This window comes from Chiloscyllium punctatum, chromosome 4 (assembly GCF_047496795.1).
Source record: "Chiloscyllium punctatum isolate Juve2018m chromosome 4, sChiPun1.3, whole genome shotgun sequence".
Classification (NCBI taxonomy): domain Eukaryota; kingdom Metazoa; phylum Chordata; class Chondrichthyes; order Orectolobiformes; family Hemiscylliidae; genus Chiloscyllium; species Chiloscyllium punctatum.
Genome location: NC_092742.1, coordinates 11677590 through 11697138, shown reverse-complemented (window position 1 = coordinate 11697138; position 19549 = coordinate 11677590). Strand labels below are relative to the sequence as shown.

General features: G+C 42.5%; 1 protein-coding gene across 1 annotated transcript in view; it reads right to left on the bottom strand.

Moving 5' to 3' along the window:
- Positions 1-16832, bottom strand: part of ttc7b (tetratricopeptide repeat domain 7B) — a 350185-nt gene extending 333353 nt beyond the window's left edge. The window contains exon 1 of the mRNA XM_072568076.1: positions 16687-16832. The gene's annotated coding sequence lies outside the window, so the exon portion shown is untranslated. The remainder of the gene's footprint in view (positions 1-16686) is intronic.
- Between the last annotated feature and the right edge of the window lie 2717 nt (positions 16833-19549).

Below are 19549 nucleotides of genomic sequence, written 5' to 3'. Positions count from 1 at the left end.
TATATGTACACCCATGATGCTGTTAGGGAGTTCCAAGATTTTCACCCAGTGACACTTATGGAATTGTGATATATTTTCAAGTCAAGATGATGAAGCTTGGAAGGGAACTTGCAGGTGGTGTTTTATCCACTGTCCTCATTCTGCTGAATGGTAGTCATCATGGCATTGGAAGGTGCACCAAAGAAGCCTTGGTAAATTTCTGCAGTGTATCTTGGTACATGGTACACACCGCTGCTACTGAGTGCTGGTGGTGGAGGGAATGAATGTTTGTGCATGTGTTACCAATCAAGGGGCTGCTTTGATCTGGATGGAGTCAAGCTTCTTGAGTGCTGTTGGAGCTGCACTCATCCAGGGAAGTGGGGAGTACTCTATCACACTCCTGACTTATATCTTCTGAATGATGGGGACAGACTTTGGGGAGCCAGAAGGTGCAGTATTTGCTGCAGGATTTCTAGCTTCTGACACGCTTTTGTAACTACAATAGTTATTCAGACAACTTTCTCTGATTCTCATTGACTCCAGTTTAGCTAGAGCTCCTCGATTACACGCTTGATCAAATGTGGCCTTGACTTTAGAGGCAGGCACTCTCACCACACCTCTGGAATTCAGCTCTTCTCTCAATGTTTGAGCTATGTTATAACAGAGGTCATGAGCCCAGTGGCATTGACAAAACCCAAACTGAGCTTCAGTGATGAAATTATTATGAAGCAAGTGCTGCTCGATAAGACTGTTGATGACAATTTCCAATGATCAAGAGTAGAAATGATGAGGTGATCATTGGCTGGATAGATTTCTGCTTTTAGTGTACAGAATATACCTGGGAAAGTTTCCTTGTTGTTCGGTAGATGCCAGTGTTTACAGGTATACTGGAACAGCTTGGTTCAGGGCATGGCAAGTTCGACTGCACACGACTTCAGAACTATTGCTGGAATATTGTCAGGGATATAGATTTCGCAATATCCAGTGCATCCAGCTGTTTCTTGCTATCACATGGAGTGAATCAAAACGACCAAAGATTAGCATCTGTGATGCTGGGAGCTCCAGATGAGGTTGAGATGGATTATCTGTTCAGCACTTCTGGTTGATGATTATTTCAAATGTTTCAGCCATATCATTTGGACTAAAGTGCTGGGCTTCCAATAACTGAGGTCAGGATTGCTTGCGGACTTCTCTCTGCCACTAAGCTGTTTATTGTTCACCATGATTCACAAGTGGACATTGCAGGATGCAGAGATTAGACCTGATCCATTGGTGTGGAATTGCTAGCTCTGTCTAGCAGTTGCTAATGCTATTTGGCATGTAAGTAGTCCTGTTTTATATGTTTGGTGCTCCTCCATCAACCTTCATTGAAACAAGGCTGATCTCTTGGTTTGATTGTAATGGTTGGGCAGGGCATAAGGTTGCAGATTGCATTGGGGAACAATTCTGTTGCTAGTGGGCACTTCTGGTCCAGTGGTAGTATCCCTAATTCTGAACCAGGAGGCTGAGTTAAAGTCCCATCTGCTCCAGAAGATTGATTAGAAAATATTTACAATTCTGCTGCTATTGATAGCCCACAGTGCCTGATGGATGTCCAGTCTTAAGTTGCTAAATCTGTTCAAAGTCGATCATACCTGTTATTACGCTCGTGTCACACAACACAATTGTGGGTATTCTCAATATGACGACAGGTCCTCATCTCCACAAGGACTGTGCAGTGATTGCTCTTATTGACATTGTCATGAATAAGTGCATCGGCAGCAGGAAAGTTGGGAAGGATGAGATTAAGATTTCTCTCTCTTGTTGGTTCCTCATCATCTGTTGCAGAACCAATATAGCAGCCATGTTGTTTAGGACATGTTCAAAGAACAGCAGGCAGAGTTCTCCCTGTATCCTATCAAAATATCCATCTCTCAATCAACATCAAAAAAACTGTTTACTTGAGGATTTGAGCACATAATTGAGACTGACAGCAGAGCAGTATTAAGGGGGTGTTGCACTGTCAGGGCTGCCACCTTTTAGATGGTATATAAAATCAAAGTCCTGGCTGCCTGTTCTGACAGGCTCAACATTTTCTGTGATGATATTTGAAGAAAAATAGGGAATTCCACCATTGGTGAATATTCCAGAATCCCTTAAACAAATGTATAATCATCAAAATAGCTGATTATTCTTTGATTTCATCCTGATTTTTTAACATTGCAACAGTAACTACACTCCAAACAATCAATTTTGTTTGGGATTTCAAACCAGTGCCAAGACGGTAAAATCACCTAGGGAGAAAGTGAGGACTGCAGATGTTGGAGATCAGAGTCGAGAGTGTGGTGCTGATAAAGCACAGGTCACACAGCATCCAAGGAGCAGGAGAATCCTCATTTTGAGTGTAAGCCCTTCCTGATGAAGGGCTTATGCCCAAAACATCGATTCTCCCGCTCCTTGGATGCTGCCTGCCCTGCTATGCTTTTCTAGCACCACTGTCTCGACCCAAGACAATAAAAGAGAAATTAACCTTTTGTTTTAAATTTAGGTGTGTTTCTGAGATTGTAAAGACAATAGTACAATTCCATGTTTCTGCTAAAAGTTTAATGCTTGCCACACCTGAAAGAGTCATATCAATAACTACTTGTTTCGAACATCATTCAGAAGGCAGCTACTCACAATTAACTTTCACATCCTTCAGCAAAAACAATTAGGCTATAGTTAATCCAAGGCTATAACAATAGGGAGCACTTCCTCAAATGTCACAACTCCACTTGAGCAACAACTGAATTTCATTACCATCATGAAAGAACTAGCAAAATATGAACATTCCCCATACTATTAAAAAACCCACTTTGCACTGTGTGGCATTCTGCTTCCATCAATATCAGTCAGAATGCATGTTCTGACACAGTACACAGGAAATCATCTGCAGCATTTAATACACATCCAGCTTTTCACTAATATTTTCACACTACTATTATTATTTGAGGATTTCTGAGGGGGAGTAGATGTTCCAGGAATGAGAGATTTTTAACTGCAAGGTTAATTTGGAGGATTTGGGGTTGTTCTCCTTGTAGCAAAGCTGATCAAGGAGAGATCTGATAGAGGTGACATTCAAAATTTTGACAGGTTCAAATAAGCTAGATGAACATAGAACAATACAGCGCAGAACAGGCCCTTTGGCCCTCGATGTTGCACCAACCTGTGAACTAATCTAAGCCCATCCCCCTACACTATCCCATCAACATCCACATGCTTACCCAAGGATTGTTTAAATCTCCCTTGAGATTAAAATGAAGAAGAGCTTTTCCCATTAGCTAATGGTTAATGATTAAATGTTTGGGAATGAGACGTAGGACAGATACAAGGAAGAACCATTTTTTAACACTAAGAAGTAACTAGCCAAAACCCATTGCCTACGAGGGTGGTGGAAGCAGAGATGATTAGTGATAGGAAAAGAAAATTAAATAGGCATTTGAAGGAAATAAACTGGCAGAGTAATTGTGATAGAGCAAGGAATAGGACTGACTGGGATTACTCTGCACAGAGCTCACATCTATTCCTGCGATGTAATGACCCATTGACTATAAGCCCTGAACAATAACTTTGGAAGGCACTATCACCTCCAAATCGGGAAGGCTGTGGATCCAAACCTGGCTTTCCAGTGCTGTGTGGATGAAGCATTGACACTGCTCATGGTACTATCTTTATGGTTACATTTTAAAGCAAAATCCACGTGTCTCACGTGGATAAAATCTCTCAGCTTTATTTTAAAGAAGAACAAGGTATTCTGACTAATAATAATTCATCCCTCATCCAACATCACAAACGGATCATCTGGTCATTATCACTTTGCTATTTGCAGGATCCTGTTGTGTTTAAATTAGATGTCACATTTCCCACATTCCAACAGTGACTATATTTCAGAAGTGACTATGTTTCATTGTCTTCAATGTTTTGAGGTTGCTATATAAATGTAAGTCTTTCTTCTTCCACTGTAACTGTTTTTGTATTTTTCTTTAGTAGAAACCATGACTCAGTCTCTTTCTAACTTTTGTTCCAAACAAAGCCATTTTACCAGCAGGGGGCTCCAAACAGTAAGAGTGGTTGTTTCAAAGTGTAACCTGTAAACCATAAATAAATAAGAATGATAGCTTGATTTCACAGGCTCAGGAATAGACATGGATCTCTCATTAAAACAAAATTATGGAGTGGGAATAGGGGGCTCACAGAAACACCATTCAGAAAACTACTGCTCGAGCTTGACTCCCAGTATTCATAAACAAATGCACCATTTCTGTGACCACCAGTGAGCCTGACTTATGTCACTCTTAACCATATTGTTTCAGAACCAGAGTTACAACCAATGCAACCTAACAGGAGTTTTGAAAAATAAATCAAGGTTTCTTCAAGTCAAAGCTGCAAAGAAAATGTTTACGGTGAAATTAACCTATGTTACTGTCGGTGTTGGCAATGTATAGTTTCAATATATACAGTTACATAGCACAGTATGTACAGATTTTTGATATGATTTTAGCAGGACAGTTGCCAGGTTGCCAACACAGGCACACTCATATGAAGGGGTATCAGTTGATTAGCTGCATGGTGTTACTTACACTCTAAAGGAGAAAGTAAGGACTGCAGATGCTGGAGATCACAGTCGAAAAGTGTGGTGCTGACAGCATCTGAGGAGCACGAGAGTCATGCTTCAGGCATAAGTGCTTCATCAGGTATGTTGCGGTGGCAGGCCGGGGGGGAGGTTGTGAGATAATTAGGATGACGGGTGGGAGGGTCCCAATGCGGAACCACTTCAACTCCCCCTCTCCCACTCGGCCAATGATATGCAAGTCCTAGGCTGCATCTACTACCAAATGCAAGTCACCCAACACCTGGAGGAAGGAGGATTTGGTCGTAGACGCAGCCCAGGACTTGCATATCATTGGCGGAGTGGGAGAGGGGGAGTTGAAGTGGTTCCAACCTTGGGACCCTCCAACCAAACGACATCAACATTGACTTCACCAGTTTCCTCATTTCCCCCCCCCCCCCCCTCCCCCTACCTCATCCCAGATCCAGCTCGGCACCGCCCTCTTGAACTGTCTTACCTGTCCATCTTCCTTCTCACTTATCCACTCCACTCTCTGCTCCAACCTATCACCATCACCTTCTCAGCTACCTCACCCCCACCCTATTTATCAGTCAGCCCCCTTCCCCACATTTCTGATGAAGGGCTTATGCCCGAAACATTGAATCTCCTGCTCCTCAGATGCTGTCTGATCTGATGTGTTTTTCCGGCGTCACATGTTACTAATACCCTGGTCATTTACACAAAATAGATACAATTTTTCTATGCTCTTAAAGTTAACTTATCTGAATTACTTTGTATTATTTTAGCATCATTTTTAATTAATTCAAATTCATAATTTATGGGTAAGAGAGCACATTAAATTGGCTATACAGGAACGATGGGCTGATTGGCTTTCTTTAGCACTGAATCATTAGTTTATGGAGTAAATTAATATTTCTTGCAAAAAATAAAAAACTAAGTTACTAGCAGCAGATTTGAGTTCAGAACAGGTATGTGAAGTAATTTTTTAAATGGCCAGTGTGTTTCTAATAGTGGCGTCAAACTTCTTTAAAACATTTTAATCATTAACATGTGCACCTCTCCCCAAGGCTCCTCACCCGCTAGAAGTTATTTACAAAGTTTGAGAGAAGATTTGTAGCTCGGGTGCTCATTGCTGTGTTTCTGTTCGCTGAGCTGGGAATTTGTCTTGCAAACGTTTCGTCCCCTGTCTAGGTGACATCCTCAGTGCTTGGGAGCCTCCTGTGAAGTGCTTCTGTGCTGTTTCCTCCGACATTTATAGTGGCCTGACCCTGCCGCTTCCGGTTGTCAGTTCGAGCTGTCCGCTGTAGTGGCCAGTATATTGGGTCCAGGTCGATGTGTTTGTTGATAGAGTCTGTGGATGAGTGCCATGCCTCTAGGAATTCCCTGGCTGTTCTCTGTTTGGCTTGTCCTATAATGGTAGTGTTGTCCCAGTCGAATTAATGTTGCTTGTCATCTGTGTGTGTGGCTACTAAGGATAGCTGGTCGTGTCGTTTCGTGGCTAGTTGGTGTTCGTGTATGCGGATCGTTAACTGTCTTCCTGTTTGTCCGATGTAGTGTTTTCTGCAGTCCTTGCATGGCACTCATGAGGCATGGCACTCATCCACAAACTCTATCAACAAACACATCGACCTGGACCCAATATACCGGCCACTACAGCGGACAGCTCGAACTGACAACCGGAAGCGGCAGGGTCAGGCCACTATAAATGCCGGAGGAAACAGCACAGAAGCACTTCACAGGAGGCTCCCAAGCACTGAGGATGTCGCCTAGACAGGGGACAAAACGTTTGCAAGACAAATTCCCAGCTCGGCGAACAGAACCACAACAGTTATTTACAAGAAAGTGACTAGCTCTTTTTGGAATGGTGGACATGTGTGTAAAAATGTACGATGACAGCAGGCTTGAAAATGTGGAGGTAAGAAATGGCAAGCTGGAAAACTTTGAATGGCTGCAAGTGGAACAAGCAAAACGTATAAGATGCACCAGTATGAAGGGTAAGGAATAAGCAGTATTTGTGAATGATTAGCTGTAACAAGATCTTTCATAAAAAAAGATAAAATACCACAGGTACTGGAAATTGGAAATAAAAATTTAAAATGGAAAATCTCAGCAGATCTGGCAAAATACGTGGACACAAGAACAGAATCAATTTTCTGAAGATGAATCACAATGGACTCAAAAATGTCAACTGTTTCTCTGCACATAGATGCTGCTGGATCTGATGAGTTTCTCCAGCATTTTGTGTTTTAATTTCTGTTATCATAGATTCTTTTTTCTAATAACATTTCCACTCATGACACAAAGGATCCAATAATTTCTAAACAAATTCATATTGATATCATAAAATTACATCACCAGCCTCAGCTGTCAGAACTCTTCAGTAATTCTATCTAAGATGTAATACATATGCCATCCCTTCCCATACTATCTCATCAAACTTGAGATGGCTGTGAATTTATTCTCTATTTGAAAATGCTCGGGGACAGTGGTGATGGGGTAAACTAAAGGGCAATAAGTGTGAAGTATATAATGAGGGGTTTGGAGAGACACATCGGTCTAGATTATGCAAGAGCCACATTTCCTTCCCTGAAGAGCATCAGTGAACAATCAAGCAATTATTGCTTACAGTCAAGTTAAATTCCACTTGCCAATGGGTGGCATGTGAATCCTCAATCTCTAGGTTAATACTCCAGTACCATAACTATTCAAACTCTGAGTAATATGTTAACCAGTTCTAATCTGTAAACTAAAGGTCTCTATTACCCCTTTATTTTCTAAACTAAATGAAAAACAATGACAGACAAATTATTGATATTGATTGTAGGGTAAATCTTGTGTACACAAGCACTCTCAGGATTTAAGACCATGCTTGGACTGTGCAATTAACACTGAACTCGCTTTGAAGATAATCTCAATGCAGTCATATGTACTCAGATGCCCCCATCTGGTAAAATATCAGAAAAGCAGCCACAACACCTCAGCGAATATTCTAAAAATAAATAATGCTGTCATAAAAGGTGTATGTCTTATATCAATTATAATGTACGGTGTGGCTTTTAAAATCGAGGAGATGAATTGCGATTAATTCTGTGAACAATTTTTTCTAAGAAGTTCAGAAAGTGCTTTGGAACAGTATCCCAACTTCACTGTTTCTAAAAAGGCATGGGAGTTCAGTCGAGTGTCTGATAGGAAAGCTGAAATATTAAATAAATGGAATATTTATTCTGCTGAGCTGCTAACAGAACCAAGGTAATTAGTTCAGTAAGGAGAAGTTTTCTCCCAGCCAGAGAATCAAGCCTTCAATCTAGGGAAATCAAGCAGCTCCCTGAAGCTTCCAAGCTAGAAATTTGTACAGATCAAGTTCTTGAAAAACTGAAAAATTGTAAGTTAAAATTATGAAAAGTTCATGCCAATGGTCTCCGAAAAGATTTATAAAATGGTGTCGACAGTCCTATGAAAGTAAGCTGAGAATTCAGTTCATGGAAGAATTAATAAGCTGAGATAGAAGTGATATTTCTCTGGCATTAAGTTGACATTCTCTTCTGCTATTGTATTTCAACTGTCACATTAATAGATTTTTTTTTAAATTGTAAGAAGTTTGCATTCTGTTGTTGAAGGACACCTACAACCTCATGTGACTATGCTTCAGTAATAAACCATCATGGTGACCAACGAAACTATCAGCTATCCAAATATTTAATTCTGAAGAAGGGTCTCTGAACTGAAACATGAACAGTTTTCTCTCCAGCGATGTCACAAGACCAGCTGAGCCTCTCCAGCAATTTCTGTTGTGTGTTTTGGAGTTAATCTGCCAATTCAGATTCATTCCGGGGTTTAACTTGCCCAGTATTAGCTGGGATCAAAATAATGCATTAATCACACATCATCTACTCTTGTGACAAATAGCCAGCAAGCCTCACAAGAATATACAAGCTAGCATGGGAGAATGACAATTTTCATTGTCCTTTATTATATCCATATTCCTATGGAGCGGAGATCAGGACAGAGAGATGTGACTGTTGAGGAATGAGGCACCTTAGACTTTAAGGGATCAAGTATCGAAATCAAGCATGGTCAGGCAAGATGAAGCCGCACACATGAAATTCACTGACTCAAACCATGTTCCTCAGCTTCCATCTCAGCAGCATTGGCCACAACAGCCTTGTGATACCGTTTATTATTTTCTTTATTTGTTCGTATAGTGAGCATTGCTGGCTAGACTAACATAACATCCATCCCTAATTGCTCGAGAAGGTGGATTTGAGTGGCTTCTTTGAAGCATCGTAGCCCAAATGGTGTGGATGCCCCACAGTGCAACAAGGGCATGGGTTTCACATTTTTGACTCAGCAATAGCAAAGAAAAGAAAACACAGTTTGAAGTTAGGATGATGTGCGAGGTGAGGAACTTAAAGATGTTGGTGTCCCCATCAGTCTGGTGACCTTGTCTTTGAAGGTCATAGATCACAGATTTGGATGACAATGTCAAAACAACCTTGACAAGTTTCTGCAGTACATTTTGTAGATGGTATATAACCCTGCATGCTAGTGATGGACGGAGAGAACATCATGATCCTCCATCTGAAATAAATTCCAGAAAGCCAGATGGGAAGGAATGATACAGGAAACAACACTTACTCAGACTGGTATTTATTTACAAAAGGAAACATTACAAACACAGACTTCCTAATTCAATCATAGTTGATTATACTGTTTTTTCATTCTTTTTAAAGAACAAATCAAGATAAATTGACTAGCGATAGCCCTTTCAATGGCACTATAACCTAAATCTAAATATTAAAGGAAACCTATATTTTATTGCAGTGTGGTGCAGTGCGGGGGGACCCCTCACTCACACACAAGCTCTCGCGCGCACACACACACAGACATCCTCTCACACATACCCCATCACACATTCAGACACACTTAACCAAGCTTACACACACACATATATCATGTGCACTCACATGCACGCTCAATCTGTCGCTCCTACATCAGCACACGTAAAAGCTTATGGGGTGAATTTGTTTTTGGCAGAAATACATTTAAATTTGCTCAAAAACTGCATGAATCCATGTGAAACTGTAAAACGGTGAAGGTTTATCAGTCTGACATCGCATTGGGACACAGACAGACTTCACACCTGTTGTTTAAAAAGCTGAGCTATCTTGGGAATGTAATTTAAACGAAGTTCTGAGAATCACATATCAAAGAACAGAAACCAGCATACCCCATTCTAAAAGATGTAAGTCTTAATCTAAGATTGTTTCCTGTATCACAACTCCATAACACTGGTCTCCTTTGGCTATAAATTCTGTGAGCATGATCTTAACCCCCACAAACACCTAATGAAGGAGCAGTGCTCTGAAAGCTAGTGTGCTTCTAAATAAACCTGCTGGACTATAACCTGGTGTTGTGAGAGTTTTAACTTTGTTGGACCCCAGTCCAACATTGGCACCTGCAAGTCATAACTCTCATGAAAATCAATATCATCCAGGATAAAGCAGGCCTCTTAACTACACCACATCCCCAAACATTCACTCTCCCTCTACCACCAACACTGTAGCAATCTATGCCATTTACAAGATGCACTGCAGCAACTCACCAAAGCCTCTTCAATAGCACCTTCCAAACCTGTTACCGCTTACCACCTACAAGGGCAGCAGATAAATGGATCACCACTCTGCAAGTTCCCTACCAAGAGTCAAAACATGCTGAATCAGAAGCATATTACCATTAACTGTCACAAGGTCAAAATCCTGGAACTTACTCCAAAATGGCAGTGTGGGTGTTCTTAACGACAGGGACTGCAGCAATTCAAGGAGACAGCTCACCATCACCTTCTCAGAGACAATTTAGTTCAGGCAATAAATGTTGGCTGAGACAAAATCTCAAGAATGATCAAGAGAAGGAAAATTCTACTCGAAAGCCACTCAATTTAATGTGGTTTTGAATATCCTCTCCACAGGAACATAATTTGGATAAAATTTGACACCAAGCCGCTCAAATGGATATTAGAACAGCAGAGGTCTGTTTTATGAAGCATAGCCAAACGTACTGGTTTCAGGAAAGAATTCAGGGTTTATCTGTGTCATTGTTACAAATGTGAGTCTAGTGGAGGTCAGTTGTAATAGTCATTTTCAGATAGTCTGAGAGTACCTTACATTTGTATAAGTTGATTGGATAAATCCTTGAAAAGTCTACACAATCACAGTTGGCCTTTTGCAAAGTATAATTCTAAATGGAACAGTGTCCAACTGAACTTCAAAAGATCTTTCAGATATACTCTCTCCCATAACTAAAGACATCTTATTCTCTCCAGACCAAAGCAGACTTACCAGCCACCTCTCCTCACTCCCACCCAACAACAAATCCAAATGTTTTCTTGATCATCCTTACTGTCCAAGATTACAGTGACAATAGGACAATTAGCTTTAAGGAGAGATTAGACGAACATACATTATTTCCACTAGAGCCTCAGAGGCTGATGGGGTAACCTGACAGAAGCGCATAAAAATTATGAAGGGCACAGATAGGGTGGATTGTTGGAGTCTCTTTCCCGGGGGGAAATGTCAAACCCAGGTTTAAGGTGGGACGAGGAAAATTTAAAGATGACTTACGAGGAATGTTTATTTTTTAAAGATGGTAGTAGGGGCTTTTAACCCGCTGCTGGGGGAGGTCATAGAGGTAGTTACAATAGCAAAGTTTAAGGGGCATTTAGACTGACACATGAACAGATAGAGAATAAAGGGATATGGAGCATGTGCAGACAGATGAGATTGGTTTAGAATAGCATCACGGTTGGCAATTCAAGATGACGGTGCCAGCACAGAAGGTCGTGTTCAAGCTCCTAGCCCATCTGTGCCAACTAGCCACAGCCTTCTCTCACTTTCTCCTTTCCCCTTTCTTTTTTATCCTTCATCTTCTGATGCCTGGGAGAAGCCAGAGCAGTTTCGGCAGGGCATCAGTTGCAGTTAGTGGCTGTGCCAAGAGCGAGGATTCCTGGCTGCAATAGGCCTGGATCATGAACGGGACTTGGCAGGTCATCAGCTACAGCAGTGATGATGCATAGAGCGGGGACTCCTCGCTGCATCAGGCCCAGAGCATGAACTCAGCGAGTCAGCACCTGCGGCTATGCCCGAAATGAGGGCTCCTGACTGTGGTAGGCCTGGAGTATCAACTTGGCCGGTCTTTGGCTGCAGTGGTGACAATGCCTGCAGCAGGCCTGAAGCATCGATTCCTGTCAGGGTCTTCACTGCTGCACCTGGAGTGGGGACTTCTTGAGGAGAGACCTTGCAGAATCCCTGGAGATGTATTTGAATACTCCTTATAAGAAAGAAAATCTCTATTTATGTAATTTCTTTTTATTCCTTTCGTAACTCAAAAATGGTGCTGGATCATGGTCTCATACAGCATACAAACAGATCTTTCAGTCCAACCGTAATCCCAAACTAAACTAGTCCCACTCGCCTGCACCTGGCCTGTATCCCTCCAAACCTTTCCTCTTCACATACTTATCTTAATGTCTGTTAAACGTTGGAATTGTACACACATCCACCACTTCCCTCTGGAAGTTCATTCTTCACAGGAACCACCCTCAGTGTACAAAAATTGTCTCTCATGTCTTGTTAAAATCTTTCTCCTCTCGCCTTAAAAATATGTCCCCTAGTCTTGAAATCCCTCACTTTAGGGAAAATACACCTGCCATCCACCTTATCTATACCCCTCATTATTTTATAAGCCCCCAAACGGTCACCTCTCAACCTCCTATACTGCAGTGAAAAAAGACCCAGCCTATGCAGCCTCTCCTTACAACTCAAACTCTCCATTCCCAGCAAAAATCCAGTAAAGCTCTTCTGAACCTTCTCCAGCTTAATAATATCCTTCCTATAACAGGGTGACCAGACCTGAAAACAGTCCTCTAGAAAGAGGCCGCACCAACATCCTGTACAACCTCAACATGACATCCCAACTGCTATACTCAAAAGATTTGGGCAATGAAGGCAAGTGTGCTAAACACCTTCTTAACCACCCTATCTATAAATGAAGCAAACTTAAAAGAATTATGGACATGAACTCCTAGGTCTCTGTCTTCTACAACACTACCCAAGGCCATACTTTTAATTGAAAAAGTCTTGCCTTTTGTTTGTTTATCCAAATTAAACTCCATCTGCCACTCTTCAAATTGTGGCGAAAAAACAGTTACCATGGTATCTTTCTCAATATATGTGACAATAACTAACTCACAGACATGATGGGCTGAAGGGTCTGTTCCTGTGCTGGACTGTTCTATGTTCCATTCAGATTTGGACTATTAGTGTTGGCTCATCAACAATGCCCAAACCCCAATATATCTTGAAAATGCTTCACTGGAAAGCAAAGGCTAAGACAGGTAACAGGAAGCCTGGCAAACAGACAGCTTTGCAGTTATTCTTTCATCTGATAGACGCTGTGACTAACAGCTGACCTTGAACCCACAGACTGCCCTCAAACAGTTTTACTGGCTGTGCTCCAAGATAATACAGCAGCATTGTCTAGCCTCTAAAACAGAAAATGAATGGTTTTCAATGGGAATTCAGAAAGAACACGCAAATCAAAATTTTAATCAACAACAATTTTCTCAAGTCTCAGTGATCTCAGAAATTTAAGGGTATAGATCCATGGGAATCACAATTCAATAGAGCTGTTCTATATCTTTATACAAAATTCAAGAAGTTTCTCAATTGCAAAATCATAGAAAACAAAAGCCAACAGATAATACTTAAGGACCACAAAAGGACCTCAGCCGGAGTAATGTGTGTAATACTCCCATCCATAGAAAAGTGTATTGAAGCTTTAAAAGGATTCAACCTATTCATTAGATGTACCAACAAACTCTCTCCCCTCCACCTAACTGAACTTGTCCACACACCAAACAATGTTTTCTTCCACTTCCACTATATCAAAGCTGTTGTTATCGATACCCTTACGAGTCTTTGCCACAGTTTTCTCACAGTCGGAGATGTGAAATATTTCTTGTTCCACTCATGCTTAGGCCCGTCCCCTCACTTCTTTTTTCTATACATCGATGATTTTGGCCTGCTCTCAACTGGAACTGAAAGATGTAACTGAGTTAGCTTCCAATGTCTCTTCCCCAAACAAAATTGAAGTACAGCATTTGACTACATTTGCAAAGCATGTTGGGATCATTGACAAAATTCTGTGCAATTTGCAATTTGTGCTAAATCTTGCTAAAGTGCTGACTGCTGCAGGAGCAAGCTGGATAACTGGAAGCATAACCATTCACAAGTAAAACCACAAACTCAAAATAACTGATGGCTGCAGTCTCGGCAGACGGACACCGGTGTGGAGAATGACATTCTGAAGAGCAGTTTATATAACCAAAACTCTGTGCTTTGCTATAATTCAAAGATATAAAGTGTGCTGAATTCTTTAATTGGTGAGATTGCCTGGTTGGAATCTCACTCCTAAGGCGACCTCGCATCTCCCCAAAGCTTTTTGGTAATAAACTGTGCTTTGACCTGCTACAACATCCGATTTTTGAGTAATTTTATCCACAAAAAAGATCCATCTTCAAATTTTATTGTTCCCTTCCTTGACTTCTCAGAAATGGAAAGAATCAACCAATATTCACTATAAACCCATTGACTCCCATAACGGCTACCAGACCATAGGGCTGCTTGCTCATGAGGGAGACTCAACTGGTGATGGGAAGCAGTGGGAAAGAAAGCTCTTCATAGCAACCTCAGCCTGTGTGGAAATTTAATCCATGCTGTTGGCATCATTCAGCACTGCAAAGCATCCAGCCAACTAAGCTAACTGATCCCCTCTACTATAATTATCTAGACCACACTGTCCACATTATTGTTCCTAAAAGAGCTCTCTTACATTCTCCCTGATTCTCAATCTCATCTGCTTGGACAGAGCACTTCATCATACTACAACCTGTTTCCTACCCTGGCATCCCTTCTCAACATCCTAAGCTCAAACACTACTACAAGTGTAACAGAGAAGAATTTGTATCTTTTTCAATTCATCATAGTCTATTCGTAGCTTATGACACAGTACCCTCTGTGTTGGCGAGATCAAAGACAGACTGGGGAACTGATTTGGCAGAACACCTCCTTTCAATCTATACGATCACCATCAGGCTCTAGTTGCCTTCCATTTAATTCTCCAACTTGATTCTAATGTTGACCTTTTTGTCCTTGACCTGCTGCTGTGTCTCTATAGGGTTCAATGCAATCTCAAGGAACAGCATCTCATCGTTTGACAGGGCATTGCTGCAGTTAGCAATTTTAGATTATAACATTCATGCCACCCAAATGCCAAACAATGGCAATCACCAAGAGAGAATCTCATCATCACTCCTTAATATTCAATACGTTACAAACACAATCTGTCACTTTCTACAGGAGTTACCATTGACCAGAAACTGACCAGGACCAGGCACGTAAATACTGCAGTAACAAGAGCAGGTCAGAGGTTAGGAATCATGCAGTAACTCACATCCTGACTCCTCAAAGCCGCTATACCACCTACAAGGTACAAGTCAGGTGTGTTTGGAATACTCCCTACTTGCCTGGATAACAGCACCAACAACACTCAAGAAGGGTGTCACCATCCAGGACAAAGCAACCCAAGGCTTTCCAAAGTACCTTCCAAACCCACACCACTATCATCTAGAAGGACAAGAACAGCAGCTACATAGGACCACCACCACCTGCAAGTTCCCCTCTAAGCCACTCACCATCCTGACTGAAAAATATATCACCATTCCTTTAGTGTGGCTGGGTCAAATTCTGCTTTGTCATGGTACGTGTCACCATCCAGGGCCAAACCCTGAAACACCCTCCCTAATGGCATTGTAGCTGTGCTTACAGCACATGGACTGCTGCAATTAAAAGCAGCAGCTCACCACTACCTTCTCAAAGGCAATAAATGCTGACACAGCCAGCGATGCCCACACCCCCTCAATGAAATTTTAAAAGCTTCTAACTCCATTTTGATGTGTTTTTCTTAGTTGGTTTGTTTCTTTGCCATTTGTTTTGGTCCATTTTCCTCTTGATTTTGCTTTCAGATAGCAGCGATCTAAAATCTCTCCTCTCTCCACCCCCCACCCTATTAAAGAAATTACTTTTCATTCTTTTGCCCAACATGCAACTGCTCAAACATATGGATTTTCCTAACATTCCTCAGGCCTGAAACACTAACTGTTTCTCTCTCCTCAGATGATGCCTGACTGAGCATTTCCAGTATTTTGTGTTTTCATTTCAGATTTTCAGCATCTTTCTTTCGTTTCTGGTCGAAGGCAATATGAAAGGAGACTTGAAAAGTCTGGAGGATTTTGTTTTAACTAAAACATTGTAGATAATAAGGCAAGATAATTCCAAATTTTAAAAAGGATTAGGCAGATAAAATCAGTCAGCTGCCAATAGCTGAGGCAGTGAGAATGGCTGGCACAGATGGAAGATTAAATGTAAAAGAATTAAAACAGAAGTCTGAGACCTCGTCTCTCTCACACCTATGGGCGGGGGGGGGAGGAATTACCTCCAATTAGCTGAGGAAGAAATTATGACAATATTGAAGGTTAGATTTGATAGGTAGATGAATGAAATGGAAGGGTTCTGGAGACAAGATCCTCCAATCTGACCCTCTCCGATTTGCCCAAATCCTTCTCAGAAATAGAGTGAAAGCTGAGGTGCTGTCACCAAATTGTTGCAGCACAATTGGTTTCCTACTGCAGGCATCCAATAAAATCGTGGCTGATCCATACATGTCACTCTTTTGTGATAAGAACAGAAAATGATGGCAGGACATCGCAAGGCAGTCAGCATGGGCAGGGAGGACAGGACAAAGACACGGCTACCTCTTAGCCAAGTCTCCCCTTCACACGGATGAAATCCTTCTCTTCAAAAGCCAATTAACCTCCAAAATTTATTTTTCCTCGAAATGCAGAATACCAGTCTTGGCAGACTGTTTTTTGTTTTGTTTTTGTTTTTAAATTTCTTTGTACACTTTTGTTGAATAACACAACTTTGCAGGAGGTTAATGCGACCTGACAGAATGCGACCATTCAGAAACTTGGAGTTAACAGATATTTGGAATAAAAGCCCACTTACCTTTTGTAGCATAGGATTCTGCAATGATCCTCAGTCTGTAGACAGGCACTCCCACCAACTGCAACTTTTCCAGGTCAACCTTGGAATACAGGTTGAGAGCCCGGGTGTGGTCACCCTCCACATAGTAACACTTGGCCAATATCAAGTTGGCTTCCTGAGCAAAGTCTTGCTGACAAAAGAGCAAACAGTGCAGTGCGTAAATATCTTAGTAAACATCAGCTTCTCAATCTGGGCTCTGCTGATGTTTTTGGGGGTGGGGGGGGGGGGGGTGGTGGGGGGTGGAGAGGAGAGGTGGGGGGTGGAGAGGAGAGGTGGTGGGGTGGAGAGGAGAGGTGGTGGGGTGGAGAGGAGAGGTGGGGGGTGGAGAGGAGAGGTGGGGGGTGGAGAGGAGAGGTGGGGGGTGGAGAGGAGAGGTGGGGGGTGGAGAGGAGAGGTGGGGGGTGGAGAGGAGAGGTGGGGGGTGGAGAGGAGAGGTGGGGGGTGGAGAGGAGAGGTGGGGGGTGGAGAGGAGAGGTGGGGGGTGGAGAGGAGAGGTGGGGGGTGGAGAGGAGAGGTGGGGGGTGGAGAGGAGAGGTGGGGGGTGGAGAGGAGAGGTGGGGGGTGGAGAGGAGAGGTGGGGGGTGGAGAGGAGAGGTGGGGGGTGGAGAGGAGAGGTGGGGGGTGGAGAGGAGAGGTGGGGGGTGGAGAGGAGAGGTGGGGGGTGGAGAGGAGAGGTGGGGGGTGGAGAGGAGAGGTGGGGGGTGGAGAGGAGAGGTGGGGGGTGGAGAGGAGAGGTGGGGGGTGGAGAGGAGAGGTGGGGGGTGGAGAGGAGAGGTGGGGGGTGGAGAGGAGAGGTGGGGGGTGGAGAGGAGAGGTGGGGGGTGGAGAGGAGAGGTGGGGGGTGGAGAGGAGAGGTGGGGGGTGGAGAGGAGAGGTGGGGGGTGGAGAGGAGAGGTGGGGGGTGGAGAGGAGAGGTGGGGGGTGGAGAGGAGAGGTGGGGGGTGGAGAGGAGAGGTGGGGGGTGGAGAGGAGAGGTGGGGGGTGGAGAGGAGAGGTGGGGGGTGGAGAGGAGAGGTGGGGGGTGGAGAGGAGAGGTGGGGGGTGGCGTAATTAAACAAGGCAAGTGGTGCATAAATAAGTTATGGCTGGAAGCAAACCTGGAGCTAAATTGGAGGAACCAATGAAACTGCTGCACCTATAATCCAGAGCAGACAGCTCATCTCATTGGAGAAACACTGGAAGTGACAGAGGATTGTCAGGTCAAGTGTGGTTATGAAGGCTGGCGATGAGACTTGTCTAACAGAGATTTTATTAACTTTATTTACACAAATATGGCATTAAATGAAAATAAAACAAGAACTTCAAATGCAAGAGTTCTGGAACAAAACCAGAAAATGTTGACAAAACCCACTAGATGTGGCAGCTTCTGTGGGAAGAAAGCAGAGTTAATGTTACGTCCAGTGACTGATAAATCTGATGAAGAGATACTGGACTAGAAAGGTTAACTTTGCTTTCTTCCCACGGAAGCTACCTGGCCTGCTGAGTTTGGCCAGCAATTTCTGTTTTTGCATTAAATGTAAAGATTGTTTAGGTACTCTGAATATTAAAAAAGACAGACTGGGGTTTATACAATCTCTCATGACCACCAAACATCACAAAGAATATTGTAGCCAATTAAGTACTTTTGAAATACAACCACTGTTGTGATATGATTTTTAAGACCATAAACCTAATTTGTGGAAAGTCGGAGGTTGCCAGCAATTAAACTCAAATTAATGAGATACATTAGCCAACTTAAAAGTGAAAATTACTCACTTCAGCTGGATTTCAAATTTCCCCCTAACATTGTTAAACTGAAAGTGATATATCAGTGGCCTGAGAATGGTTTTTGTTAAAAGGTGTGTGACATTTTGAAGTGTAAATCTGAGGTAGAACAGACACCCTTGTGCACCATAAATGGTACTCCAGAAAATCAGGCAACTGTTTACGTTTATATCAGACCTTTAATATAGGTATAAAATATATCTACATATATAATTTAGTAGTTCAGTGGTCAGCACTGCTGCCTTACGGCGCCAAGGACCCCAATCAATTCCAGCCTTGGGCCCCTGTCAGTATGGAGTTTGCATGTAAGCCGCTTGTCTGTATAAGTTTCCTCCACATGCTCCAGTTTCCCCCCTCAGTCCAAAGATGTGCAGATTAGGTGGATTGGCCATGTTAAATTGCCCATAGTGTCCAGGAATGTGTAGGTTAAGTGGGTTAGCCATGGTAAATGCAGAGTTACAGAGACAAGGTAAGATGGTGAGTCTGGGTGGGATGCTGTTCGGAGGGTTAGTGCGAACTCAATGGGCCAAATGGCTTGTTTCCACATTGTGAGGATTCTATGACAATTCTAATAAAATTCTTCACAAAAGCATATTCAGAGCTTAAAAAAAGCCACCCAATAACAATGCCCTAACACTCAGCACCACGCCACCTACAAAATACCTTCAACGCAACAGCATCTTTAATCTGTTTTTAAAATGATTCAAGTTGTAAAGAGATTTCCAGGTACATGACTGGAAGAACACTGTTAATCATGCTGCTGACACCGCATACTTCAGTTTGTAAACTGGTACAAAACAGAAGTGCTCCACAAAAATGGTTGAATTATTTTGCAGATCCGGCAGCATCTGTAGGGGAGAACCAGGTTCAGGTTCATTGTCATCAAACTGAAACATTAACTTTGTTTCTCCTTACTCAGATGTCGCCTTACCTGCTCAGCATTCACATCATTCTCTGCTTTTCTTTCAGGTACAAAGGTTGTAGCAAGATCCTGAATGAAAGATGTATTACCTTTAAATTGCCTCTATCGAGTGCACCTAGCAAGTGCTTCTTCACCTCG